The sequence below is a fragment of the Delphinus delphis genome, chromosome 12, assembly GCF_949987515.2.
Source record: "Delphinus delphis chromosome 12, mDelDel1.2, whole genome shotgun sequence".
NCBI lineage: Eukaryota > Metazoa > Chordata > Mammalia > Artiodactyla > Delphinidae > Delphinus > Delphinus delphis.
Window position 1 is genome coordinate 31,120,575 of NC_082694.2, and position 26,940 is coordinate 31,147,514.

At 46.2% G+C, this 26,940-nt stretch overlaps 1 long non-coding RNA gene and 1 pseudogene across 7 annotated transcripts in view; one reads left to right on the top strand and one right to left on the bottom strand.

Annotated features, from left to right (window-relative positions):
• The window catches only part of LOC132434823 (uncharacterized), a 76,540-nt gene extending 51,407 nt beyond the window's left edge, over positions 1 to 25,133 (top strand). For 6 of the 7 annotated variants that reach the window (XR_009521424.1, XR_009521423.1, XR_009521426.1 and 3 more), the window contains 3 exons: positions 3,068 to 3,189; positions 21,283 to 21,336; positions 22,631 to 25,133. This is a non-coding gene — a long non-coding RNA (uncharacterized lncRNA). The remainder of the gene's footprint in view (positions 1 to 3,067; positions 3,190 to 21,282; positions 21,337 to 22,630) is intronic. The other variant, XR_009521425.1, reaches the window with a different exon arrangement.
• Positions 7,937 to 20,119, bottom strand: LOC132435328 (histone deacetylase complex subunit SAP25 pseudogene; annotated as a pseudogene).
• Positions 25,134 to 26,940: the final 1,807 nt, after the last annotated feature.

Genomic DNA, 26,940 nt, shown 5'->3' on the forward strand with positions numbered 1-26,940 from the left:
CACCATTTATTGCTTTCCTACCTTTTGCTAGTACTCTCTTGAGCACTTTACAGGCTCCAGACACGCAGGCTCAGCGGCCATGGCTCATGGGCCCAGCCGCTCCGCGGCATGTGGGATCTTCCCAGACTGGGACACGAACCCGTGTCCCCTGCATCGGCAGGCGGACTCTCAACAACTGCGCCACCAGGGAAGCCCTCTTGAGCACTTTTAACTCTCATTTAATAGGGGCGAGGGATGTGATGGGGCAGAGGGATTTGGTATTTTGAGGAGACAGTTTCTTTCTGTTGGGCTTTGTTTTCTCTGGGCAGAAGAAATTGAAGTCATCTGCTGGGAGCAGGTGGGATAGTGGGGACAGTGGCATGTTTTTTAAAATCCGTTGTGCCAGTGGCTGTAATCTGCAGACACGGAGGAGGACAGCTGAGCCGTGCTAAAGACCCAGCTAATATTGGAGACAGTGACTTTCTAGAGGAAGTAGCCCTCATGATAAATGATTGCTTTAGCAGTGCTCAGCAACTTGGGGGTTAAAGCAGAGGACATTCATATTCAAACAGGAGCTGTGTTTTGTGGGGTAAATGGAAGACTTGGAGTAAGGGGAGTCTCGGATATTGGTAGTAGAGTGGTTGTCTACTTGACTAGAGAAAGAAGTGAATCTAGGAGAGGACTGATAGGCAGCAAAGCGATGAGGGGGGTGGGTATCGAGAGGCTGGAAATCTCAATGAAGTTGAAGAAGAAACTGTAGAAGACAAGACAAGGAGAGGTAGAAATATAGGAGGATATAGGAGACCATGAGCAGGCAAAGGTGTGACTTGGAGTGGAAAGGCAGACTCTGATCAAGGGGCCAAGTCCTTGATGACCAGGAGGTCAATAGCTTACAGAAGTGAGGAGGAGCGTTGTTGCTGGGTATAGGCCTCAGCAAAGGAAGGATTTTTTTTAAGGTTATAGGAGTAATGGTGTTAAAGCAGCATTGAGACAGACCATCTGTTTCTCCTTTTGGTACCACTGGATACTGAAGGATGATCTTATGGCAGAACCTTCATTGTTTAGAAACCAAGTTCCTTAAGGACTCTCAGGTTTCAGCTAGGGGAAAGGAGGCCAGAACCATCTTTTAGGCCTGTCTTCTGCACAGCTGGCCTAAATACTGTGGAGTTTCAGTAGTGGGGCGGCAGGTAGTTCTGGCCAAGTGGGATGGCCTCCACCAAGTATTGGGCCTGTAGGCACAGTTTGCAGCAACAGGGACTAAGTACTCTTGCAGGCAAAATCCCATTTGGCCACTAGGGTTTTTTGAACTGTTCAGGATCAGATTGGGGCCAGTGCTAATCATCTGTGAGAGGCTGAAGGGAAACTCTAAAGGTTTCTTGCTTGAAACTTTAGGAGTCATTTGACTCTTGAGCCTTTCTGTTCCTGTGGGGTCTGGAATGTATTTTTCCCTCCACAGTGACAGCAAATAGTGCCCTAAAGCCCACATTTGAAAGGGTCTGGAAATACTCAGATTATTGTTTATAAAGATGTTTTTGGATTTTCAGTGGCTCGGGATTTCTTTGACATTGTTAGTACATGACTCCAAACATTTAAGAAAGAAGCCTCCAAATAGATGAAAACGAGCAAGCAAGTAAAATCTTCACAATTCTTTTGCTCCTTCTTAACTTGATTAATTTACACCGCCACCTTGGCTGTAAAACCAGACGTGAACAGCTCAGAAAATGATTGCCTAACCAGCCATTTCACCACAGGAACCTACTAAGCACAGCTATGTGGCCCCTAGCAGAAGAGGCTGTGTGGCTCAGAGCTTGGAATGCATTGCTCCCATGGCAGTACTTTCCAAATTGTTTGTAATTGGTTTTGTCACATAAAAATGAGAAACTTCTGTATGGCAAAGTCATCATAAACAAAGTTAGAAGAGAACCAACAGGCTGGGAGAAAATTTTTGCAATGTATGTGATAAACAATGGATTAAGGGACTTCCCTGGTGGTACAGTGGTTAAGAATCTGCCTGCCAATGCAGGGGATGTGGATTCGAGCCCTGGTCCGGGAGGATCCTACATGCTGTGGAGCAACTAAGCCTGTGCGCCACAACTACTGAAGCCCGTGCACTCTAGGGCCCATGTTCCACAACTACTGAAGCCCGCACGCCACGACTACTGAGCCTGTGTGCTGCAACTACTGAAGCCCATGCACCTAGAGCCCGTGCTCCGCAACAAGAGAAGCCATTGCAATGAGAAGCCCGTGCACCACAACGAAGAGCAGCCCCCACTCGCCATAACTAGAGAAAGCCTGCGCGCAGCAACAAAGACCTAATGTAGCCTAAAAAAAAAAACCAATGGATTAGTATTTATAATCTATAAAAGGTTTCTAAAAATCAGTAAGGAAAAGACAACAAGTCCTATAGAAAATGGGCAAAAAATACAAATAGGCAAGTCACAGCAGGGCAAACTAGAATTTTTTTTTTTTTTTTTTTTTTTTTTTTGTGGTACGCGGTCCTCTCACTGTTGTGGCCTCTCCCGCTGTGGAGCACAGGCTCCAGACGTGCAGGCCCAGCGGCCATGACTCACAGGCCCAGCCACTCTGCGGCATGTGGGATCCTCCCGGACTGGGGCACGAACCCGTGTCCCCTGCATTGGCAGGCGGACTCCCAACCACTATGCCACCAGGGAAGCCCACAAACTAGAATTTTGTCTAAAGAAGTGCGTATCCTTGAGCACAGAGTTCTCTGGACAAGAATGTTTATTGCATTGGTAAATATCCACGAGTAGGGACTGTGAAATGCTATGTGGCCATGAAAACATTGAAGTAGGTTCTGTATCAGTGAAAAGAGCAAGTATACCCTACAGGACTGCTATAAAGAGCCTAGTGAGACTAAGGGTCCTGAGTTTTCTGGGGACAATTCCAGCTTTATTTTCAGTCAGTACATTTTGTTAAATATGCCACAAAATGTAACCTTTTTATGCCTTCATAAGGCCTTAATGTAAATAAATTCACATCCACCCCCTCCCAAAAAAAAAAGAAGCAAGTACAGAGCAATATGAATAGAATGTTCCTATTAATTTTTCTTTTTTTTTTTTTTTTTTAGGTAAGAAGTGGATTTATTTAGAGAGAAACACACTCCACAGACAGAGTGTGGGTCATCTCAGAAGGCAAGACTGGCCTTGGGAGAAACACACTCCACAGGCAGAGTATGGGCCATCTCAGAAGGTGAGAAAGGCACCAGGGTATGGGGTTGTCAGTATAAAGCAGGTATACAGTAGGTAATTTCCTAGGCTAATGAGTGGGAGGAGTATTCCAGCTATTTTAGTAAGGGGCGGGGATTTCTAGGAATTGGGCCACCGCCCACTTTTTGATGCTTATTGTTGGTCTTGGAACTGTCATGGCGCCTGTGGGTGTGTTGTTTAGCTTGCTGACGTGAGCATATACTGAGGCTCAAGGTCTAGTGGAAGTTGACTTGTCTGCCATCTTGGACCCATGTGGTTTTAATAAGTTTAAGTCATGTCCTCGGGCTATGTCATTCTCTCAAAGGTTGTGCCCTGCCTCCTTCCCTCATGTTTCATTCTCCCCTTCAGAGATTTTATTCCCATATTCTTATGGAAATCAGAAGGGCGATGGTCTGTCTTATGTAACTGCTTCAAGGCTGAGTAGGGGCATCAACCCTGCCTGTCAGGGAGTAAAAATCTTTGGATGCCTGATCTAGGGGCCCCAGGGGCAGGACAGCTCCTTGTTTAAGTCAGTATGGGCTGGAATCCTCGCATAGCCATCATCTTGGTGTGGAACAGTTGTAATTGTTTCCATAGCTTTTCTATGAATCTCCTTGATGGTGAAGCACTTGTTGTAACAGCATCAGAGTAAAAAATATGATTTTAGATGCTATCCCTTCCAAGGTAGTCTCCCAACCAGGTGCTAGTGCCCAAAAAGTCACAAAGAAACGGCACAGAAGACGTCCCCAGTGGTGTTGATGATGAGCGGGAGTTGGTCTAGCTGGTCTCAGGACTTAATGAAGCTCAGATTCTTGATGTCTCATCACAGAAAGAATTCAGTGAGAGACAAAGTGATAGGTGAGAAGTGGATTTATTTAGAGAGAAACACACTTCACAGACAGAATGTGGGCCACCTCAGAAGGCAAGAGCGGCCTTGGGAGAAACACACTCCACAGACAGAGTGTGGGCCATCTCAGAAGGTGAGAAAGGCCCCTATTAATTTTTTTTTAATATTCCTATTTATTTGATTTGGAATGTGTTCATCCAGTTTTAAATTTTATTAGAGGGTTCCTTTAGGTTAAACAATATTTAAGGCTGTATTATTATAATTATGACATTAACAAATGAAACATCAAGTTTTGTCTTCTCTTCATGTAAGATAGAAGATTTATTTCCCATCCTCACCTCTTCCTCTCTTTGTTGAATCTGGTATTATAAATTTTAGCCTCTGTGAAGAATTTAGGGACCTCTCACTACCCCTCCCTTCCTGGAACGAAAAGGATTCCTGAGGAAGGCTACTGGGCCATGGTGCCTACAGTTGCAGTTTCTGGTGTGACGAACAAAGGAATTCAAAGCTCAGAATTCTTCTTGCCTAGGATTTTCTCCTTTTTGGTATATATAGCCTTGCAGAGCCTCTCAGCCTCCTGCCTCAGATGCAGTGGAAGGGACAGGGGCCTCCTTAGGGAGGCCTTTCTTGCTTCTTCTCCTTAGAAAGGGAAAATTACCTGAGTGGCCTAGGAAGGCGAGGGTTATTAGAGCTGCCCTAGGTCTTGGGAGGAAACCTGCTCCTTGCATTTGTCCTTACTTCTCCTTTGGAGAAGCCTCTCAGCTGGTTTTAGGCACCCACCAACCGAGGTGAAAGGAATCCTTGAAACTGACACCTTAGTTTTGCCTAGTTCCCTGGCGGTTGAAGCTCCAGAACTCCAGCCTGGAAACAGTAGGAATTCTATTGCAGGGTGGCACAAGGACTTACATATAACCCCTTTGTCCTTCTTTGGGTCAGAAGCACTGTGTTCCTTAATCACATTCTCAGTGTCAGTAGACCCCAATATGGGTGTATGGGAATTGGTTTAGACTTGTAATGTAGGCTTTTCTCTGAGCTGGAGAGTTCACATGGAGCGATGTAATAGAAACTTATTTAAAACCAAAACTGACTACAGCCAGTTCTGTTCTAAAAAGGGTAGTACAATTCATATTCTTAGGGGAAAAAAGCATTCCACCACAGAATGGTAGTGGTGAGAGAGTGAAAGTTCAAAACTTAAACTTCTTTATGTTCCATAGTGCTGGTCAGAGTGGAACCTGGAGTAGGTGGTTCATAGTGGGCTGACTCTAGCTATGGGTTGTTGGGTGTCAGAGGTAGGGGGATGGAGAGCTAAGTTGCTCTGAATAATATGAGGGGAATTTAGTTTCCTGAGGGAAGGGGAGACCCCTCCCAAATGAGAGAAGTGTCTGGAGAGGGTGAAGGAGCCAAGCAACATGGTAATATAAAACCCATCTGTCTTTTCATAACTTTAGGAAAGGCTGATGAACACATAGTGTTTTGATGGAGTTGGTATATGTGTATATTTTTCTTTTTGGTAAAGCATGGAGAAAGGGAAACAAGTCCCATATCTGGGATAACTCAGCAGAGGGAAGAGACCAGCTTCAGGAGGTGAGATGTGAGTGAGATTAAAAGTCCAGCAGGAGCTGGAGCCAGAGCCGGAAGGGACTGCTAAGAGTATTAGCTGCTGGGAATTTGCAGAAATTGCAAAAGGCTATTGGATAGGGGGATCCAGGCACTTCTGTAACATGCCCAAGGTGCAGGTGGTTGCAGCTAACATATGATTGCTGTAGTGCTGTGTAACTCACAGACTGTTTAACAGTGATCCACCCCCACCCCCACCCCAAGCTCTTTCTGATGGAGGTCTGTTTGTTGGATGCTCCAGGAACTGTCCTGATACTCCCCTTTCCGCCCAAGGAAAGCCATTTTCAGTTTAGACTCCAAAGGGGAAACAAAACTTGCCAACAAAGGGCTTGTCTTTCACTTCCTTTCCTGTAATTTACACAGACCCTGAGGATGCTTGTTACAGCCGGAGAGCTGTGGCCTCCCCGGACACGCCAGCCCTGTGTAGGGAGTGAAGGGAGGTAGGAAAAGTTTTGCACGAGGTATTGGGACTTGAAGACTGCTCTGAGCAAGTACCTAAACAAATATTAAGGCTCCAGTGAGGGCCCTAAAGACACCAAGTCTCCGTGTAGCTGGATTGGGAACAGGGCAAATCTACCCAGTGCCACACTAAATAAGCACTCTTTTTTTTTTGCAGTACGCGGGCCTCTCACTGTTGTGGCCTCTCCCGTTGCGGAGCACAGGCTCCGGACGTGCAGGCTCAGCAGCCATGGCTCACGGGCCTAGCCGCTCCGCAGCATGTGGGATCTTCCCGGACCGGGGCATGAACCCGTGTCCCCTGCATTGGCAGGCGGACTCTCAACCACTGCGTCACCAGGGAAGCCCTAAATAAGCACTCTTGCTCATTCCTTAAGGAGGAAGACTCAGTTGATGGAAGAACCTATTGTTTAGTCTTAACATCCACTGTAATTCCAAACTTTGAAGACAGTAGAGATGAGTGGGCTTTCACTGCCCAGCATCATTCTCCCGTCTTAGATAAGAGCACCTTGATTCACTCTGAGGGATCACCTCCTTCCTACTCTCAGATCAGGTTCTGGTGTAGTAAAGTCCATCCTTTGGTTCTAGATGGAGGACACATGACTGTGCCAGTCAGAGAATGGCAGTTAGCATGGGCATGGTCTGAAATTCAGGCCAGTCAGGACTCTGGACTTTCACTGGAACTGTTAAGTAGTGAATTCTCATTTCTTTTCCAACTGGATTGCCAATCCTGTAGAACGTACGTAATCCTGAGGCTGCTGGTGACCAGGGGGAGTTCTGAAGCCAACACAGATGAAAACTGAGCTGCAAGATCGAAAGAGATGGAGACTAAATGACATCTTTTGAGCACCAGGATCTAACCATACCTTAAGCTAGTCTAACTCTGGATGTCTCTTTTACATGGGTCTAGGCTTTCCCTTTTTTTTTTCCTTTTGAAAGTGTGATTTGGATTTTTGTCATCTGCAGCCGGTTGAGTGCTAATTCAGGTCATCATGAATTATATATAGTTCTCACTGTAAAGTGTGGTTTGGCTTTTCTTAACAGACAGTTTTGTCCTAAAGCACTAAATTGTAAGTTTGCTCTATGAAGCAGATGAGACCATAAAGAACCTAGTATCATCCTCTCTACATAGAAAAAAAGTAATTTTTTTTGAAGTAAATATTAACTACAGGAAGTAAGGAGGGAGGGAGGAAGGGGAACGGGAAGGAAGATAGGGCGCTGAATTAAAAGAACCCTGAAGTCCGTAGGTATCTAGGAACCCTCAGACCCTATCAGGTCTTCCTGTTCTAAATGCCCCTAGTGCCCTATACTTTTACCTAACCCTTCATCATAGTTAGTAATGATATATTTATGTAATATTTTGATTAATGTCTGTCTTCCTCACTGACCTGGCAATTCCACTAGGGCAGTGATTTTACTCAATGCTATATCCCCACAACTAGTTCAGCGTGTGGCATTCAGCAAACATTTATTGAATGAATTGTCACATATAGTTACCCAGATTGGACTGACCCTCCTTGATTATTGGGGTTAAGATTGTGGCAGAATTGGCAAAATCAGGGAAAGCTGTCCCTGTCACCTTTGTATCTCCTATATTACCCACACCCCCAACACATACACAGAGAATTTTTGTCTTAATGAGTTAGTTAAATCAAACCTCTAGTGCTATATTGTTATAAGGTCATTTTATTGAGGAATTAAATAGTGTGGTTGTTGACTTAATATGTGGAAAGCCTTGCAGAGGAGTGGGTCAGATCTGTGTGATTAACAAGCAGTCTTCCTTGCTCCTTTGTCTTTATAAAATGGTCTATTTAACTGAGATAGTCCACCCTCACTCAGGCTTGCCCAGAAATGTGTTGGAGGCTGTAGGAAAGCCCAGGAAGTCGATGAGGGAGAGGTTGGGGATGCTGGAGACTTGACTCTCTAGCAAGAAACAGACGCAGTAAAAAGTGGCCCCTGGGAAGAGAGGGGGCGGATATCCTGAAGCTCACTCCTTCCTCCCTCCTGCTCTGGGCTGGGCCCAGCAGGAGCTCCAGTACACCATCCCACCCCCTGACTCGCCACACAAAGCATCCTCCTCCCAGATGAAGCTGTGGTTCATCCCTTCCCCCAGCCTGCTTTCCCTGAGATGGGGAGAGTGTTTCCCAAGGCCCACGTGACTTCCACTGGCAAGTGACGACTACAGACGGTTTACCAGTCAGTAAAACTGCCAAAGGCTTTTGTGCTGTAATAATCCTTTTCCTGTTTAAAACTCTGGGGATTTTCTACTGTTGCCAGTAGTTTTTCAAGTCAGCAATTACAGCGTAGATTATGTAATGGCTAGGTATTAAAAATAGAAAAGACCAGAGTTTGCATCTATTTTAACCAAATCAAGAGCAAAGGGAGGGGAAAGGAGGAGAGGGAGAGACCAGAGGAGGAGGGAAAAAGAAATTACGTGACAAGAAGCAGTGAGATCTCATCATGTGACTGGACAATCAGCCCACAATTTATTCTGCCCTTTTCCTGCCTTTCTTGGCCCCAGCTCCTGCACTTCCATCCAAGGCCTCCACAAGGGAGGGGACCCTGCCGAGAATTCTGAGGACTCAAGACCCTCTTGGATATTCCTCAGCTCAGCCTTGGGGTGTTTGCCTGCCCCTGACAAACAGTGACTAAGACGGGAAGGAATTGAATTTGGTATTCTCCCCCAACCCCCCAAGTCCAGGAATCTTGTGTCTTGGTTTCTAAGGTCTTAGCGCTCTGATTGTTTCTCTTGTTGCAGTGTTACCGTCAAGGGGTGGTTTACGGGGGAGTCTTTAGCATCCCAGATCTCTATCAATCCCTTGCCAAAGCCGCCCCAAATAAATATTCAGTGTAATTAAAAACCCTGTATTCACTATGAAAAATGGCTTTAGATACTCTCAACCCTCCCACTTCCCCACCCCCACTCCTCTTCCCACTGGATTGCTACCTCTAAGCCTTTAATCTAGGAATTCAAGGCCTACCACTGGTTTGTTCTTTTGTGACTTCTCACTAATCCCCCACCCCTACCCTGAATCAAGAGGTCTTTTTGTTTTCCTAGAGACCTATTGAGTTACTTTAAGGACCTCTAATGGTGAAATTTTAGGTGCCAGGTGTGTCTGGAGCAGGGAGGATATTTTTGTTTTTTTACAACTTATTTTATTTTATTTACTTGGCTGCGTTGGGTCTTCATTGCTGTGCGCGAGCTTTCTCTAATTGCAGCGTACGGGAGCTACTCTTCATTGCGGTGTGCAGGCTTCTCGTTGCGGTGGCACGGGCTGTAGGCGCATGGGCTTCAGTAGTTGCGGCACGTGAGCTCAGTAGTTGTGACGCACGGGCTTAGTTGCTCGGCGGCATGTGGAATCATCCCAGGCCAGCGCTCAAACCCGTATCCCCTGCATTGGCAGGTGGATTCTTAACCACTGTGCCACCAGGGAAATTCTTCATACCTGCTTCTGTATTTAGTCTGTTGTGATATCTTGCTTTGGTTGGAGTAGATCAATAAAATTCGGCTTCATACAGATTTGTAGTTGGAAAAAGTAGGAGTATTTTATTTTATTTTATTTTAAATTTATTTTATTTTATTATTTATTTGGTTGCACCAGGTCTTAGTTGCGACAGGCGGGCTCCTTAGTTGTGGCTCACCAACTCCTTAGATGCAGCACGTGGGCTCCTTAGTTGCAGCTCCAGGGCTCCTTTGTTCCGGCTCCAGGGCTCCTTTAGTTGTGGCTTGCCAGCTCAGTAGGAGTACTTTAATAGCCTTTTCAGATAATTGTGGGTATCTTCTTTGATATGTCACCAAAACTGGACAGATGGCAGTTTCTGAAAGGTTAGTTGCAATGTGAGATCTGAAACCATATCAATGAATTTCTCATAGTCAGCTGTGTTAAATTCCATTGGTTTTGGGCTTCCCTGGTGGCACAGTGGTTGAGAGTCCGCCTGCCGATGCAGGGGACACGGGTTCATGCCCTGGTCTGGGAAGATCCCACATGCCGCAGAGCGGCTGGGCCCATGAGCCATGGCCGCTGAGCCTGCGCGTCCAAAGCCTGTGCTCCACAACAGGAGAGGCCACAACAGTGAGAGGCCCGCGTACAGCAAAAAAAAAAAAAAAAAATCCATTGGTTTGTCTTGCACTTTGAATAGGCCTTTTATTCATGACTGATTTTGTAACATCATGCATTGGTCATTGGAAAATAATGGCTCAGTGATTTATGCAGATCTTCCAAATGTAGACACAGTTCAGTTCATAATACCACATTTGTTAATATTATCACTGATTTCATCACCAAGTCTAGGTATTGGGAAGCTGTCAGGCTCATCCTGATTTTCACTTGACAGCTCAAATTTTATGGTTGGTAAAAAAATACTATCAGTTTTTCTTGATTTGACGAGTTCACTTCATTCATTTTCAAGAACATGTCTGCTAAATACCCAAGTCTGAATTATCATAGTTTGTCAATTGTTCTTTCTAATAAAAATGGTGTTCCACAAAAAAAAGCAGGTAGTTTAGCTCTCAATGCAAACAATAACGTAAATGTATCCAGTACTTCAGTATGCAGCAGAAGTGCTTTGTGCAAGGCTAATAACAAGATATGCACTCAAGTGTCATGTTTTAATAAAATTAATGATTATTGCTCCATTATAGACATTCTTATGTGAAGTTGGCCTTTTTGTTAAAATATAAGTGCTTGGGGGTGAAGAATATGACTTCGTAGACTTGCGTTAAGGCCCCAGCAGTTTTATCTACTGTTGCTTTTGTACTAGTGCAAATGTTAACAAAGTGAATACTCTAGAAAGTCTTGGTATTATTATAAAAATAGTCTTTACTTCTCTGACCACCCTGGGAGGGTCTTCGGGACCCCCCAGGAGTCCAGAGATCATAATTGATCTATGTGATCATGGGCAATGATAGCTTGTGGGCTCGAACACCTCAGTCAGCCTACCTGTGCCTCAGTTTTCTCAACTGTAAGGAGGGGCCTGGGTGGGTTTTCAGTTTCTCCACATTGTTGGACCCTGTTCGCTAGTTCTTGAAGCCCCTTCTCCCCCAGCAGCTGTGCTACTGCTCTCTTTTCTCTCTTCCTCTCTCATGTCTCCTTTTCTCTCTAAGGCTCCTCCTCAGCCCACTTCCTATAGGTGGGTGTCCTCCTTGTTTCACCTGCTCCTTCGCTCCTTGGGTGATCTTATCCCCTCCCTGGTCTTTAACCATCACCCGCAGGCTGAAAGCTTCCAAATCTCTATCTTTAGTCCAGATATCTGTCCTGGGCTCCGGTTCTGTGATTTAAGCTGCCCCCGGTACCTCTCCACCTGTATGCCCTATAGGCATGTCACAGTCAACATGTCTAAACTGATTGCGTCATCTTCCTCCACACATAGCCAGTCCTGGTTCATCGTTCATCCACCTAACTAGTTAAGTCAGAAGCCCAGGAACTCCCCTTATCTGGCCCCCTTACTTCCATCATCTAATCACCCAGACCTATCAGTTCTGCCCCCTAAATATTTTCCCAAGCACTCCCTGCTCTCCAGTTCCGCCACGACTGCCTAGGACCGGGCCCTCATCATTTCTCACTCAAACTATTGCAAGAACCCTCTCCCTGATCCCCTGTCCTCCCTTTCCAACCTATACTTTACAGCTCAGGCTGGAAATCTCAAGATACCTTCTCACAGGTTTTTGGGGTTTTTTTCATTAAATAAATACATATTGTGTTCTTACTATGCCAGGTACTGTGCAGGCTGCTGGGGATGCAACACAGAACACAACAGACAACAGTCCCTGGCCTCCAGCACTCACAGTGTATGAGAGAAAAAAAATACAGGACACAGGGAATCATGACACAGCGTGATAGAGAGAAACGGGGGGGGGGGTGCTTGGGAACCCCTAGAAGCCTTAACTGAGGGTTAGCTAAGTCCAAGGGGTGGCCAGGGAACACTTCCTGAAGGAAGCAACACTCAGACTGCACAACTGGGTGGGAGTTAGCTAGAAGTGGCGGGAGTGTGGTGGTGAGAAAGCTTTCCTGGTAATTTGATCATCTCATTTCCCTGTTTAAAACGCCCTTTTGAGCTTCACCACTGCCTGTAGTATAAAGTCCAAATTCCTTACCATGAAACACAACCTTTGTGGCTTCATCTGCTCTTCCCCTGTATTCAGCCCAAGTTGCTTTCAGTTCCCCCAAATCCCGGCTCACTCTCTCACAGTTCCTGGCCTTTGCATACACACTTCCTCATGTCTTCCACCCTTCCCATCCTTTCTGAGTTACCAGTGTCAGCCGACTCAGGAGACCTTCTCTGACCTCTCGCACATAGGCTTTGTGGCTCCGTCTCCTGTGCTGCCCACCTGTGCACACAGCTGGGCTTGTGTGCATTTATCACATCATTAGAGCCCATCCAAGTATGTCTCTGACTCTTGCTCCTACCTGCCAGTGCAGGATCCCAGGTCCTGCCTAGTTCCCACTCGCTCACCCCATGAGCATTTTGGGCATCCCCGGGGTGTGTGTATCCCATGTGCTGGTGGATAAGGTTAGGCAGTTTAACCCCCTACCTCCTACCCCCACCCCTAGGTATCTTTTCCCCTCCTCCAGCTCTGCAACCTTTGCCCCTGACACACCCCATGGAGCTATCAGTTCTGCTGGACATTACCACACCCATCAGGCACCCCGCCCCTGCTAGGAGTCACTGACATTTTGGCATGAGGTCAGCCAGCTCCACTATCAGAGCAGGGCTGTGGGGTTTCTGGTGCCCCCATTGCCTTATAGAGCCATTGGCTTTGGCTCCACAGGTATGTCTAAATCACAGTTACCACCTTGGCTCAGAATTACCTCCCCCTTTCCACAGACCAAAGCTTTTGTCTCTGGGTCAGCTCATTGTACCTATTTCCTTCTTCCTTTAGAAAGAGTTATTTCCCAACAGGCCTCCCAACCACTCATGAAGATAGCTTCCCAAGGTTCTGCCCACCAGCGGGCCAGACAAGTGTGACCTTCATCACCTTCCGTCTCCAGCCTGGAGGCAAAAAATGTATGGGTATTTATCTATTTAAAATAATAGATTATATAAGTAATACTGAATATAGCTTCATCATTAAAAAATCCAAGCAGTTCAGAAATACATAGAATAAAAAGGTAAAGCTCCTCTTCCACCCCTTCCCCTGTCTTAAAGCTTACACTACTGGTAGGTGCTGGTTGGTTAACTATTTGGTGGAAATGTTCAGACTTCTTGCTCTGCTTTTACACATGTGTATGGCTTGCATAATATTTGAAAAATTATCTCTTTTTTCCTCCCTGGATTTTCCCCTTTTCCACTCTCACATTCATGGAGCTTATTTCATCTTGAACCTGCTCTCCAGATTAGACAATGGAATCCACCTTCAGGTGTCTCTGGCTTTTGTGTATCAAAAGCTTCCACACGTAGGGAAACTTCAGGATTTGCAGAATAGCTCATCGAAGGAAAAGGATCCTCTTGCACAGTCTGAATACTTTGACTAGAAACAAGATGGAAGAAGGATTTCACCCGAAGTGGCAAGACCCCCAACTCTTTGCAGCCTTCCCATCCCCCAGACTGGTTGGGGGCAGGAGACACGGGAGAAAGATCTGTGGTCTCTGGAGTCCCACCCTGCCTTCAAGCAGCTCACCTGGGCAGGCAGGAGTAAGATCCCAGAGAGCGGTGGCCACATGGTGGGACCAAGCTGTAGGGATGCAGGTAGCCTGGTCCTAGATTCCTCGCTGCCCACAGTGGCACAGAGCAGCAGAGGCTGCTAGACCTGGCCTCAGCCACCTTCACAGCCCCTTCCTGTGTCCCATGTCTGGCACTTCTCAGGGTTCAGACACACCTAGAATTAAGTTGCCTGTTGGCAGGATGGAAACTTACCATAAACATTGAGTTGAGTTATAGAAACTAAAGTTTGGTTTCTTGCTCACCTGAATTTTTGAACTGAGATTTCTTCCTGTTGCTTGTACCATTCATATTTTGCCACTTGTGAAAAAGATTTCACAATGTATCTTAAAAATGTTTCCATAGAAGTAACTATAGATTTATTCTTTTTAAAAAACAATATTATTTTTTTTAAAAATAAAGGCTCATAGTAGGAAATTCTAAAAATACTGAAGGAGAAAGCAGAAGTTCTCCAGTCATCCATTCCCATTCCCTAGGCATAATTACTGCTAACACCTTCTTGAGTGTTCTAGAAATTTCCTATGCAGATAAAGACATGTATTTATTTCTGTGTAGCTCTTTTTATATACAAATAATCTCAAACTACAGGTACTTATCTGCAACTCTTTTGATTCTTTCTTTAACAATTTGACCTTTATTGTTAAATAAATTCTATTATTTAAGTAGATATAATTTGACTTTATTTCTTTCAGTGATGCCCAGTATTCCATAGAATGGATGTACCACATGTGTTTAACCAGTTGATTGGCCTAAATTTCCAGATTTTTAGCTATTACCAATTAAGGGCACAGTGAACATAATAATAGCTAGCATTTACTGATCACAGACATAGTTCTTAGTATATGGTAAGTCACATAACCCTTGTAACAGCCCAATGAGATATAGGCCCTGTTATTGCCCCTGCTTCACAAATAAAGGGACTAAGCCACAAAGAGGTCAGTAACTTTCCCGTGGTCACATATGTGGTAGTACCAGGTCTGGAATTTGAATCAGGCATCAGGTCCCAAGCCTAAACTTTAAATTAGTACACCACAGTCCCTGTGTATATGCTGTGTACCTGTGCTGAGATATCCATAGAATACATTTGTAGCAGTGCAGCTGCTGGGTCAAAATAAATGCATGTTAAACTTCAGTAGTGCTAAATGGTTAGGAGTTTATTTTATGAAGAGAGCAGCGTGCTTCTTTTCATAATCAAGTACAGAGCCCACTTGTTTCCTGAGAAGAGAAGGGCCCCACCTCTTGTGCCCAGAGACCTCACTAGGTAAGGGTGTTTTCTTTGCGGTGGCCAGGGCTTTAGCTCTGAATCCTATCTAGCCTTCTCCTCTCTGGGTTGGACTGCGCTCCCAGGAGTCTTGGTAACCATGCTTATGCCCTATTACTAAGGCCACAGCCACAAGCTGCCAGAGAATTCAGCCCCTGGACTCCTTTTCTTTCTGTACCCTGTTGGTCTCTCAAGGGCGAGGGTACTTAACAACTAGGAGACTGCCCAGATTCCAGTTTCCTATTCTATCTGCAAGAAGAGAAAATGGCAGCCACCTAGAGAAACAGTTGGCTACTCTTTACTTCCCCACCTGAAGCTCCTACATCTAACTGCAAGGGACATCAATGTGGGGCTTCTAGGCCTGGATCCACCCCGGACCTGCACAGAAGTGGGAGGTCAGAGTATGTGGCATGGCTTCTGCATGGCAGTGGAGACAATGGAATCAACCTGATCTAATAATTCTACTTAAAGACTATAACCTAAGGATAAAAATAAGGATGTGCACACAGTCAGAATTATATATTGGCCAGCACTGTCGGTAACCTAAAGAGGCAATAACAAGGGATTAGTTAAATGATGGTAGGTACACAGTGAAATACAAGAGATCCATTAGTTTACAGACAAAACTGTCTGCAACTTACCGCTATGTCAGTGGTTCTCAAACAGGGGTGATTTTGCCCCCATCTGCACCAGCATGGGATATTTAGCAACGTTTGGGGATGTTTTTGGTCATCGCAACTTGGTGAGGGGGTTCGGTGGGGTGTGCTGCTGGCATCTAGTGGATAGGGAGAGGCCAAGGATGCTGCTAAACATCCTACAATGAATGCACAGGACAGCTGCTCACAACGAAGAGTCATCCAGCCCAAAATGTCAGTAGTGTTGAGGTGAGAAATCCTGGGCCACAGGAGGGCAGACAGTGCCCAGCATGTGGCTGTCACCATGACACTCTCCGTTTTTGTTAACAGGGGCAAACACTTACGACTTATTCACCTGTAGCTTGCCACGTTTTAAGTGGTTTACACCCATTAACTCATTTAATCCTCACAACAAGTCTGTGAGGCAAGTTCCACTGTGATCATCCCATTTACAGATGAGGAACTGAGGCATAGGGCTGTAAAGTACTAGTTCAAGGTTCCCATGGTAGCAGTCTAAGCTTGGCCTCTCACAAGTGCTCATGGCAAGTGCTCCAGGACTTCTCTCCTCTCTCTGCTTCTTCCAGAACCTTGGGAGCACCAGGGGTTGTTTATATCTATACAAAGAGGAAAAAAAAAAAAAGCAGTCAACTGGTCCTTCTCTTTGATTCTGACATTTCCAGTGGCTTTTGTATTTTTTTCTTCAGAGGGTTTAACTGAAATGAGTACTGAGGGCAGAGATTATGGACAACCATGAAAATTTACTTGTTGAGTTTACACGAAAAAATCCTCCTGTCACTCCTGCAGTGGTCTCTTAGGACTCTTTCAGCCTCTGGGCCTGCGGTCTGGGCAGCTTGGATAGTAGATTTGCTTAGACATGAGAGCAAACTTTATCATCCAGGAGGACAAGAAGGAGCTGGTGAGTCCGTTTTGGGACACCAGGGACACAGGGCTGTTCTGACTACGCCCATAGTTTGGATGAAGTGGGTACTTCTCCATAGGAGGCCTCCAACAGATGGGAAGTTGTAAATGGGGTGAGGATGGCAGAAGAAGTGGGGAGGGATCTGTTGGATCAAAGCCAACTTTTCACCAGAGGAAATACTTATTAATTATAGGATGCCATAGGATTGACTTTGCCTCTGAGTGTGGGGGTAGTAAGCTGTGCTTTAAACAAACAGCCCCATCCCTCAGCAGTAATTAGCAGCAACAATAGGCATCTTCACAGGACCAGATTGACAGGTGGCTCACAACACACAGCCTCAAGCCTGGCCTGGAACCAGGCTTGGATGCTACACCTGTGGAGCCCGTCAGTCCATGCTTGGGCAGCCTAAGAGGCACCGGCACAGAAGTGACATACCCATTCTTGGGCCATTTGCTGGAAACTTGCTATGTACTAGGCACTGAGAGGAACACAAAAGAAATGTAAGACACAGACCATACCCACAGTCAAGAGAATCGAGGAGACAAGATTAAGTTTGAAAAGTTATAGTAGCACAGAAATATACATAACTGTCCCCCCATATCTGGGGATTGGTTCCAGAATCTTCCCCCCACTTCACCCCGGAGATACCAAAATTCATGGATGTTCAAGTCTCCCGTATAGAATGGTGTAGTATTTGCATATAAGTTATGCACATCCTCCCATATACCGGTTTTTTTTTTTTTGGCCACGCTACAAGGCTTGCAGGATCTTAGTTCTCCAACCAGGGATTGAACCCGGGCCATGGCAGTGAAAGTTCCGAGTCCTAACCACTGGACCACCAGGGAATTCCAGTATACTTTAAATCATCTCTAGAATACTTATAATAGCTAATACAATGTAAAGGCTATTTACATAGCTGTAAATACAGTGTAAATGCTATGTAAATAGTGGCTAGTGAGGGGGCAATTTCAAGTTTTGCTTTTTGGAACTTTATGGAATTTTTTTTTCTTGAATATTTTCAGTCCTTGGCTTGTTTAATTCACAGATAAGGAGGGCCAACTGTATATTACATATAAGGGATGTGGACCCTCAGAGCCAAATGGGAATTCTGGACCAGGTGACGGAAGGGAGAGAGGTCTGTATCACACTGGCATGTTTCTTGTAAAAGAAGTAGGAAACACAAAGAAGAATAAAGAAGAAAATGAATCTCATTAACACTTGTCAGAGATATACGTTGTTACTATTTTGGTTACATCCTTTAAGATCTTTTTTCTGTGCACATATATGGGTATAAACACACATTTCATTACATAAATGGGTTCATATGCTCATGTGGTACATACTGCTCTTTGTCTTGCTTTTTATACTTAGCGATAAGTTGTGGACAGTTTTCCTTGTCAGTAAACTAAAGGTCTCTTGTATTTCACTGTGTACCTACCATGATTTAACTAATCCCTTGTTATTGCCCCTTTAGGTTACTGACAGTGGTGGCCGATATATAATACCGACACCGTGCACATCCTATTTTTATGCTTAGGTTATAGTCTTTAAGTAGAATCAAAGAATATGCGCACTTTTGGCAGCTTTGGTACATATTGCCCAATTGCTTTTCAGAAAGGATATATCAACTTAGGCTCTCCAGTCCTATGAGAGTGTCTCTTTCACTACATCCTTCCCAATACTAGGTATTATTATTATTTTTAACTGCAAATTTGATAAGCAAAATAGTGTTTCGTTGTTACTGCTTTATTTTTCTTTATTATTATTATTTTATCACTTGGACTTTTATTTTTTTATAGGCCAATTAGTCATTGGTAATTCTCTTGACAAATTGTTTGATTATGTACTTAGTTTTCAATTGGAATAGTCTTTTTTCGTTTTATTTGTGCAGTATTTTATTATTATTATTTAGTGTCGTTTATTCTTTTTGTCTTACTGATTGATAAGGGTACTTGATGAATATTCAGTCTATTAACTCTTTGTCTTTTTTATATTACAAATATTTTATCCTAGATTGTCATTTGCCATTTAGTTTTGTTCACTATTTAAGCATTTGTAAAAGTGAAATGTCTATGCAATCGAGGTAGTCTGTCTAGGCTTTCCGAACGACTGGGCTGGAGTGGCCATGACTGGGAGCAGGGAGGCCCATTGGTGGCCCCTGCACTGGTACCAAGGTGGCAAGACGAGGCCCACAGTCAGGGCCAGGCTGGAGAGGATGGAGCTGTGCAGTTCAAGACAGAGTAGAGGTGATCAAGATGTGGTGATCTTGAGTGGGGGAGTGAAGAAGGAGGGAGAGGAGTCTGGGGTGACTCACAGGGTGCTGACCTGTATGGCAGAGTGAGCAGGTGGAGGAAGAACCAGAATCGGGAATACAGGAAGAAAGGGGCTAGGGGTCCGGCGCAGAGACTGTTGTAATTCCTCTAGGGATTGTTGTTGGAGCCTCCTGGTAGAGAGCCCTCTTTGGTGTTTGAATCTGTAGGCCTGGCCTTGCTTCTGTCTCTGTGTCAAGCTCGGAGAGGCTTTCTCTGCTACAGAATTATAGATTTAAATAAATTCTCTTTTAATACTTCGTTTCATCTGTTTTTTTAGGATTTTTTTTTTTTTTTTTTTTTTTGCAAACCAACACTGTTTTATTGTCAACAGAACCTGCCTGGGGAAGTAGGGGGCCCACTCTGCCCCCAGAGGGGCTATGGACCTTGGTTGTCTGGGGCCCATGGGAGAGATGGGTCTGTGCAGTGAGAACAGCTCTGGCCACCACTGGCACCTGGGTGGTCAGAGACAGGGTCTGGGGGGCCAGCAGGGGGCATGGGAGCCCCCGGGGAGCTGGATCTTGGCTCCCCCTGGCTCATCTGCAGGAGGCCAGTGAGGGCTATCAGCTCAGGCCCACTGAGCCAGGCGGTGGAGCAGCCAGAGGATGGGATGGGGAGGACCCAGGGGGACATTACTGGGGGTGGGAGCAGCAGTTTCAGAGAGCCCATCACCTGCTGAGGGGCCTGAGACAGGTGCAGGGGAGCATGCTGCCCACAGGGCAGCAGAGGGTCAGAAAGAAAGACGTCTTCACAGCGTGTCACTGGGAACCCTGCATCCCTGGGTGCCTGCTCTCCACTCTGATGTCCTGCTAGATGGGCCTGAGGCCTCTGCCTGATGCTGCCTTGTACAGAGGCCAGAATGAGGGATGGCATGAGGTCCAGCCTGAGAAGGAGGTGCCTGACCCACAGCTGGGTCCCCACACCAGCCGAGGTCCCGCTTGCGCCTCATAGTTGGGGTCCCAGGATGCCAGCAGGGTCATCTTTGACGGGGCCACCTCCCAGGTCGTCTGTGGGGAGTGGGGAACTGGGGCTCCCGGGGACCACTCGGCAGCCAGGCCTGGGGGCGGCCAAGGCAGCAGCTGCCCTTTCCGGTCCAGGAAGGCCTTCGGGACCAGGGCTGAAGGCTGTCCTGTGGGGTGTTCTTGGTTCCCCCAGGGCTTCCTCTCCAGAGTCCCAGGCCTGGCACCTGCTCTTCACCGGCACCCCACCGCCGAGAGGTCCAGGGCAACATGCCACATCCAGGGGGAAGGCAGGGCAGGGCCCTGCACCGCCCGGCCCGCCTGCCAGGCCCCTCCCGGCTCCCACTCGGGCCCAGCTTCCCTCAGCGGCCCGTGCTGGCCTGTGCGCCCCTGCGAGCCCAGGTTGCGGCCCACCTCACAGGCTTTACATTTAAATGTGGATGGAATTTGTCATATTTTGGTGATTGTGAGTTAAAGATTTAACTTTTTTTCCCCTAAGTGACTAATGATTAAAACATCTATCCTTGCTCTTGTGATCTGAAATAACACCTGTGTCTTACAATATATTTCCATGTATATACCTGAGTCTGCTCTAGAATTCTCTGGTGTGTTCCACTGAATTGTCTGCTCCTGCACCAGCGCCGTTCTGATCACATTTTCTTTAAATATATCTAATAGGTGCTAGGGTAAGGTGTACTTCACACTTTTTTTCCTCAGAATTTCCTTTGTTCTTTTAGGATGGACTGCAAAATCATTGTAAGCCCTGCTCCCTTGGACTGCACAGTGGGAGCTGGAAACACGGGTGACCCCATTGGGACCCTTTGTATTCATAAGCACCAAATATACCAGGAACTGGGTTTGGTGAGCCTGGACTTTCTTCTTGATACAGAAATCACATGGGGCCTCTTTAGGAAGAAGCCCCTCACTGCCATTGACTTGGGGCATCGCCCAGTCTCTGGCCCAAAGACAGTCCTGTGGACCCTCAGAGCCCCTATGTCCTTGCTGCTGTGGCTGTTACAGCACCCAGCCATATGCTCCCCACTGTAACCAAGCCAGCCTATACTGGGGTTTTATTCTCCATCTTGCAGGCAATCCTGTCTCTAGCCTGTGCCCTCAGTGTGCTCTCCAAGCCTGGTGTCCTCTAATGATTTTCCGTAGGTTAGCTCTGAGGATCTTTTCTTTTCTTTTTTTTTTTTTCCAATATTTATTTATTTGGCTGCCCAGGGTCTTAGTTGTGGCACAACTTCATTGTGGCGTGCAGGATCTTTAGTTGCAGCCTGCAACTAAAGTTGCAGCATGCATGCGGGATCTAGTTCCCTGACCAGGGATCGAACCCGGGCCCCCTGCGTCGGGAGCGTGGAGTCTTAACCGCTGGAACACCAGGGAAGTCCCTGGGGATCTTTTCTTAATCTGTTCTTAAATGTGTTTCTTCTAGAGAATTCATAATTGGCAGCATTGTGATGGCTTCTTCCTAGTTTCTTCTGTGCATGTAAGTTTTTCCCTATTTCTCATTTGCTAGGCTTTTTCTTATTTAAGTGACTTTTTCAGGGTCTTTTTTATTGAGGAGTCATGAACATACCATAAAGTCACAAATCCTAAGCATACATCTCAGTGAGTTTTTATATATGTGTACACTGTGGATCCACCACCCTGATCAAGATAGGTGTTTTAGAGTTAAGAAGCTGTTGGTGGGAGGTTGGGTAGAGAGGGAAGTCATGAGTGTGTCCCCAAGTTGCCATCTTTTTCTAGAACTGCCTTTAAAGAGTGTTAAGGAGGGAGCCACATATCAAGTCTATACGGTATGTGGAGAGCAGAATGGTTAGGAGTGATGGGTCATGTTTTGGTCCTCCCCCTTCCTAGCCATGGGACTTTTGTGCCTCAGTTTCAACAGTTGTAAAATGGGAGTAGATGATAGCTCTTACCTCACAAGGTTGTCATGAAGATTACACAAGGAAGTACATGTAAGTGCACAAAAAATGTTAATTGTTGTTTTTGTTGTTATTAATAATGAGGAGGAGGAGGCAGTAGTTCTTAATGAAGGGCACACATCAGAATCACCTGGGGCACTTTTGCAAAATACACATTCTCAACCTGGCCAGATGTACTGAGTCAGAATCTAGATTTTAAACACCTCCCCAAGTCATCGTGTTGCTTATCTTGGTTAAGAACCACTGGGCTGGAGGTGGCCATGACAGGCTGCAGGAAGATCAGTGGGTGGCCCCTGCGCTAGTGAGGGCTGGAGGATTGAGCTGTGCAGATTCAAGGCAGAGTGGAGAGGTGGCCAAGATGATGACCTTGGGTGGGGAGCAAGGAGGGAGGGGGAGGAGTCTGGGGTGACTCACGGGGTGCTGACCTGAATGGCGGCTTGAGTAGGTGGAGGATGAGCCAGAATTGAGACTATCGGAAGGCGGGGTGGGCAGTGGGCCAGAGATTGTTATAATTGTCCTTGGGACTATTGAGTGGAGGCTTCCGGTGGAAGCACCAAGTTAGTATTTGGATCTGTAGGCCTGAGCCTTTGGTGATTTTCAGGGAGTCATCACTGTGAAGGAGGTAGGTAAGCCACGGGTCTAGTCGTAGAGTGAGTGTAGAAGGCAGGAGAGGGCCAAGTTCACAAGCATCCACCTCTGGGAAGGCCTGCGTCCACTACTTCCTCCCTCCTTAGAGACAGAGAAGCACTTATTTCTCATTATTAATAGCCCCCTTGCTGAGGACTGTTGGGGAATAAAATCAGTCTTCTCACTTGAAGATGAATAATAACTACGGGTCACTTCCTTTCCTCACAGGTCTCAAGGGTTTCCACATCTGCAGACGGAAGAGCTTAATCCTCCATCAGTATCCTCCGACAGCACATTCAGTTGGGGGCAGTGTCTTATCTTCCGACGTCCGTTCACCCTCATGCTTCACACATACTCTGCCACTGATGGTTTCTTAGACTCTGGCTTTCTTCAGGCCCTTGATATCAACCAGTTACCCTTTGGTAAGAGATTAAGCCATTCCACTACTCTCCCAGAGGCATTTGCATTTAGAACTACAGGTATAATAGAAATAATGGAAGATGTTGCATTCCTGAGGGAAGGCGATCCTGGAATGAATTATTCATTTGCTCATTCTAGAACGTCCCATCCTTCTGCCCTGCCACCCCCTCTCTCTATTCCTGCTCGTGCCTTGGTAAACCCTACTTCCTCCAAGAAGACTTCCCCGACTCCTGTCCCTTCCAGGTGAGGCCAGTTTTAGGGCTCTGAACAGATTCCATTTGGCTTCCCAGTTGAGGGTGGAGGTGGCAGGGATGGATCTCAGGAAGATGTAGCTGCAGGATGGATGTGCATTGGGTCTCTGCATTTCAAACTTCCAGTGAAAAATATATCTTATGTCCCAACTACCGCACACACCTACATACAGATATATAAAACTGAAACAAAAATTTTGTAAAAATAACACTCACTACGTGTGATGCATTTGGATATTTTCTGTTCTATTTATTTTTTAAAGGAAAATGCTGGTTATAACCCATTGAACTGATTTCACAGCCCAGTAATGGGTCACAACCCACAGGGTGAAAAATGCAGAGTGAGATCATTACTGCTCAGAACAACTCTGAACACAGCCAAGGGGCCCTGTGCCGATGTTGCCCTTTGGGTGCCTCGAAGAGCTTGCAGATGATGGCACTGGCAGCGGTGTGGTCCACCTGGTGGTGCTCTGCTTTCTCCGTGGAGTCTCCTTTCAGGGCCCCAGTTGGTTGTGCCATGAAGTGGCCACAGATGCTTTCTCGTGCTGTGGAAGGAGGTTGAAGTCTATAAAGCACTCCATACACCCCTCAGAAAGATGCTGGCTCAGTGTGAAGTGTCACAAGGCTGTATACCTCATCCCATTTGATGAGGCTCCTCATGGAGACAAAGCTTCCAGGCCCCGTGGGGCTCACTGGTGCTGCTCACCTGGGAGGGCTAATGGATAACAAATAGAATAAAAGCAAAACAGGGAGCTCTTGCCTGCAGCGTAACAGTGACAGAAACATCTTCCTGGTTAGAGGATGGATGATAAATATACGTAAGGAACATTCCAGGGGGCAGTGAGTCTTGAGCCCCATCTCCCTTTGGAACTGGAAGTTACTGAAAACCGAACCCACAGAAATAGCTACCTCAAAACCCCTGCATTTATCCCTCTGAGATCCTCAAAGCCTGTTGACATTTACTTAGTACACTTTTCTAAGAAAAGTGGCTATCTGATGTCTCAACCCACTGCAGAAGAAAATTGCCTGGAAGGGTGGTGGTAGGTCTTTTCCAGAGAGAGACATGTAGATAACAGGAAAGTAAAAGCCATGGGGAAGGATAGAGAAACAGTAAGAAGGGGACACAATCATGTTATTATCTAGTTCCTTAGGGAATGTTCCTAATGACCACTTATGTGGGGAAAGGACATTTTTTAAAGCATTAGAGAGCAGTGGACCACATTTTAGCAAGATTTCACTTTAAAGTGGTTGGGCATTGAAGTTTCACTTTTCAGGAAAAGTATTCATGAGAACCTCAGTGATTCTGCATAAATTAGGTGCTGTTGAACTGCCCCTGATTAGGACTAGTCATGGGTTTGAGGCATGCTGTAATCTCAGGTTCACGGGCAAGTCCTCCCCACCCAGCCCTAGTCAGCCTCATAGCCTGAAACCCCTCCATTACTGTTACTGTTGGGTTCCGTTGTTCACCTGTGTGAATTTGTGAATAAATTCTTTCCAATCTGAAAGCTTCTTGATAGTGGCTTCTGGATATTCTGAAGGTAGATGTAGAGAGAGAACTCTGATCTGGACCCCACCTGAGGATGGGGTGGCCTAAATGACCAGAGAGCAGGACAAAACCACTGGGATTTGGACTGTGGTGAGCTTTTAGGGAGGAGTGGGGGGCAGGCTTGGAAGCCAAGTTCCACCCTTTTCACTGCTTTCACTACTTGAGGACAGCCCACTCACTGAGACAGAGCCAGGCCTCTGTTTCTTCCATAGCCTGTCCCCTCGCGGCTCACTGGCCACCTGATCCCCAGATCTGCTTCTGTGAGTTACCCTGAGTGACTGCAGGGGTGCTCCAATAAGTAAGGGGACCTCAAAGAAAAGCCAGCTGTTTCTGAGACAAAGATCATTTATTCCATATCGTCTGAGAAAGCAACCTTTAAGTAGAAGGCAGTGGGGTTGGTGGTGTGTCACACCACCAGGAGGTTTCTGTCTTAACAGTAGATTGCTACATAGTGTGCGTGCATAATACATTACAATTCTAGTACTGATATTTCCAAATGCCCTGTGACTACAAAACGATGAAATTTCTCCCCGGGGGAGAATGACAACAATAAACTAAAGTAACAATACCAAAAGTCTCTGAAAAGATCTCAGGGGTTTGCGGGACTCCGGTGGTGGCGCAGTGGTTAAGAATCCGCCTGCCAGTGCAGGAGACATGGGTTTGGGCCCTGGTCTGGGAAGATCCCACATTCCACGGAGCAAGTAGGCTCGTGTGCCACAACTACTGAGCCTGTGCTCTATAGCCCATGAGCCACAACTACTGAGCCTGTGCGCCTAGAGCCTGTGCTCCTCAAGAAGAGAAGCCACCGCAATGAGAAGCCAGTGCACCGCAACGAAGAGTAGCCCCCGCTTGCCACAGCTAGAGAAAACCCGTGCGCAGCAACGAAGACCCGATGCATCCAAAAATAAAAATAAGTTAATTTAAAAAAAAAGATTTCAGGGGCTTTGGCCAGAAATGAATTGGGGCTTGATGTGGTGGTTCTGAGACGCTGCCTAATGGAATTCTTTTTTTTTTTTGGTAGGAATATAATGTGAAGGGTAGAGAAAAACCACTCGAGCTTAAGCACTCTAACTAGTGGAAATTAGATTCTGATGATGAAATCAGAAATGATTTTAACAGGGAGAAGAAAGGGCATCAGCAAAAGAAGACCAACGAGCTTAGATTTTCAATGAACCTACTGTTTTCTCACATGTACACGGGCTACCTGGTGTGTGATACACCCATGTCAGAACGTCCAGAAGGAGCAAAGTCCAGAATTAGATTGTAAAGGAATCCCAACCAGCACAAAGGTTGCTTGTCTGCTTCCTTATTGAAGTCAAGAGGAGGAACAAGGCAGACAGGCCTTCTGCTGGGGGGAAGCACAGACTATTCATGTCAGAGAGAAAAAAAGGGGGCCCAATTCCCATTTGCTTCCAACTCTGCCTCCCTTGAGAATAGCCCCCAAACTGAGGCGAAAAAGTAACATCATATGGAATGAAATGAGGCTCCCGACAGTAGAGGAGATGTTAGTGGAACCCTCTTCCCGGGGGCAAAGACCGCTGTCACATTTCCCATCTAGGCTGACTCACGTCCCTGAATCAGTGCTTCCAGGGAGAGGCGGCCTAACTAGAGACAGATCCATTTATTAGTCCTAGATTTCAACATAGATAAGGAAACTGAAACCTGTCCTTTTCAGCAATTTTTAACATTTAAATCAATAAAGACCCACTAGGTAGGCTTCTCTAAGCTAAAGATGACGTAGCTCTGGGAGGGACAAGTAAATGGCTTTGGGGTGACAAAGTCAGGATTTGAAAGTCTTATCAGGGTGGAAAAAGAGGAAATTTTATAAGGGAAAATTTAATATATTTGGGTTCAACAAATTTAATCATCCAAGTGCGTAATGGGGGTGCCTGAGATGGGCTTGTGGAGGGGCCTGAGGGGCTGGTTTTCCACAGGCTCCTTGTGGACCAGGAGTGTGGGGCTCAAGAGAGCCCAGGCACACACCGGAGGTGCCAACCCAGAACAAAGGAGGGGGTGCAGCCCATTTCCACTCCCTGCTCCTTAGGACACGTGGATGTCCAGTGTGGAGTGCAGGCTTCTGGAGACTAATAAAGAAGGAAACATTCAGGGCAGGTCATCAGGTTGGAGAGGGTCTGGGGACAGAGCAGTGGGTGATGTGGCAAGGACCATCAGCTTTGGGAAGAGAGGTGAGTCCAGATACCCGAAGAGTCTCCTGAGAGTGAAAGGGGAAAATTCTGTATGTCCAGAGGGCGGCCCAAGTTAGAGGGAAGTAGGCCTAGGTTCTGCTTGAGGAAGACGCACTGTGTCTTCCCTGTCAATGG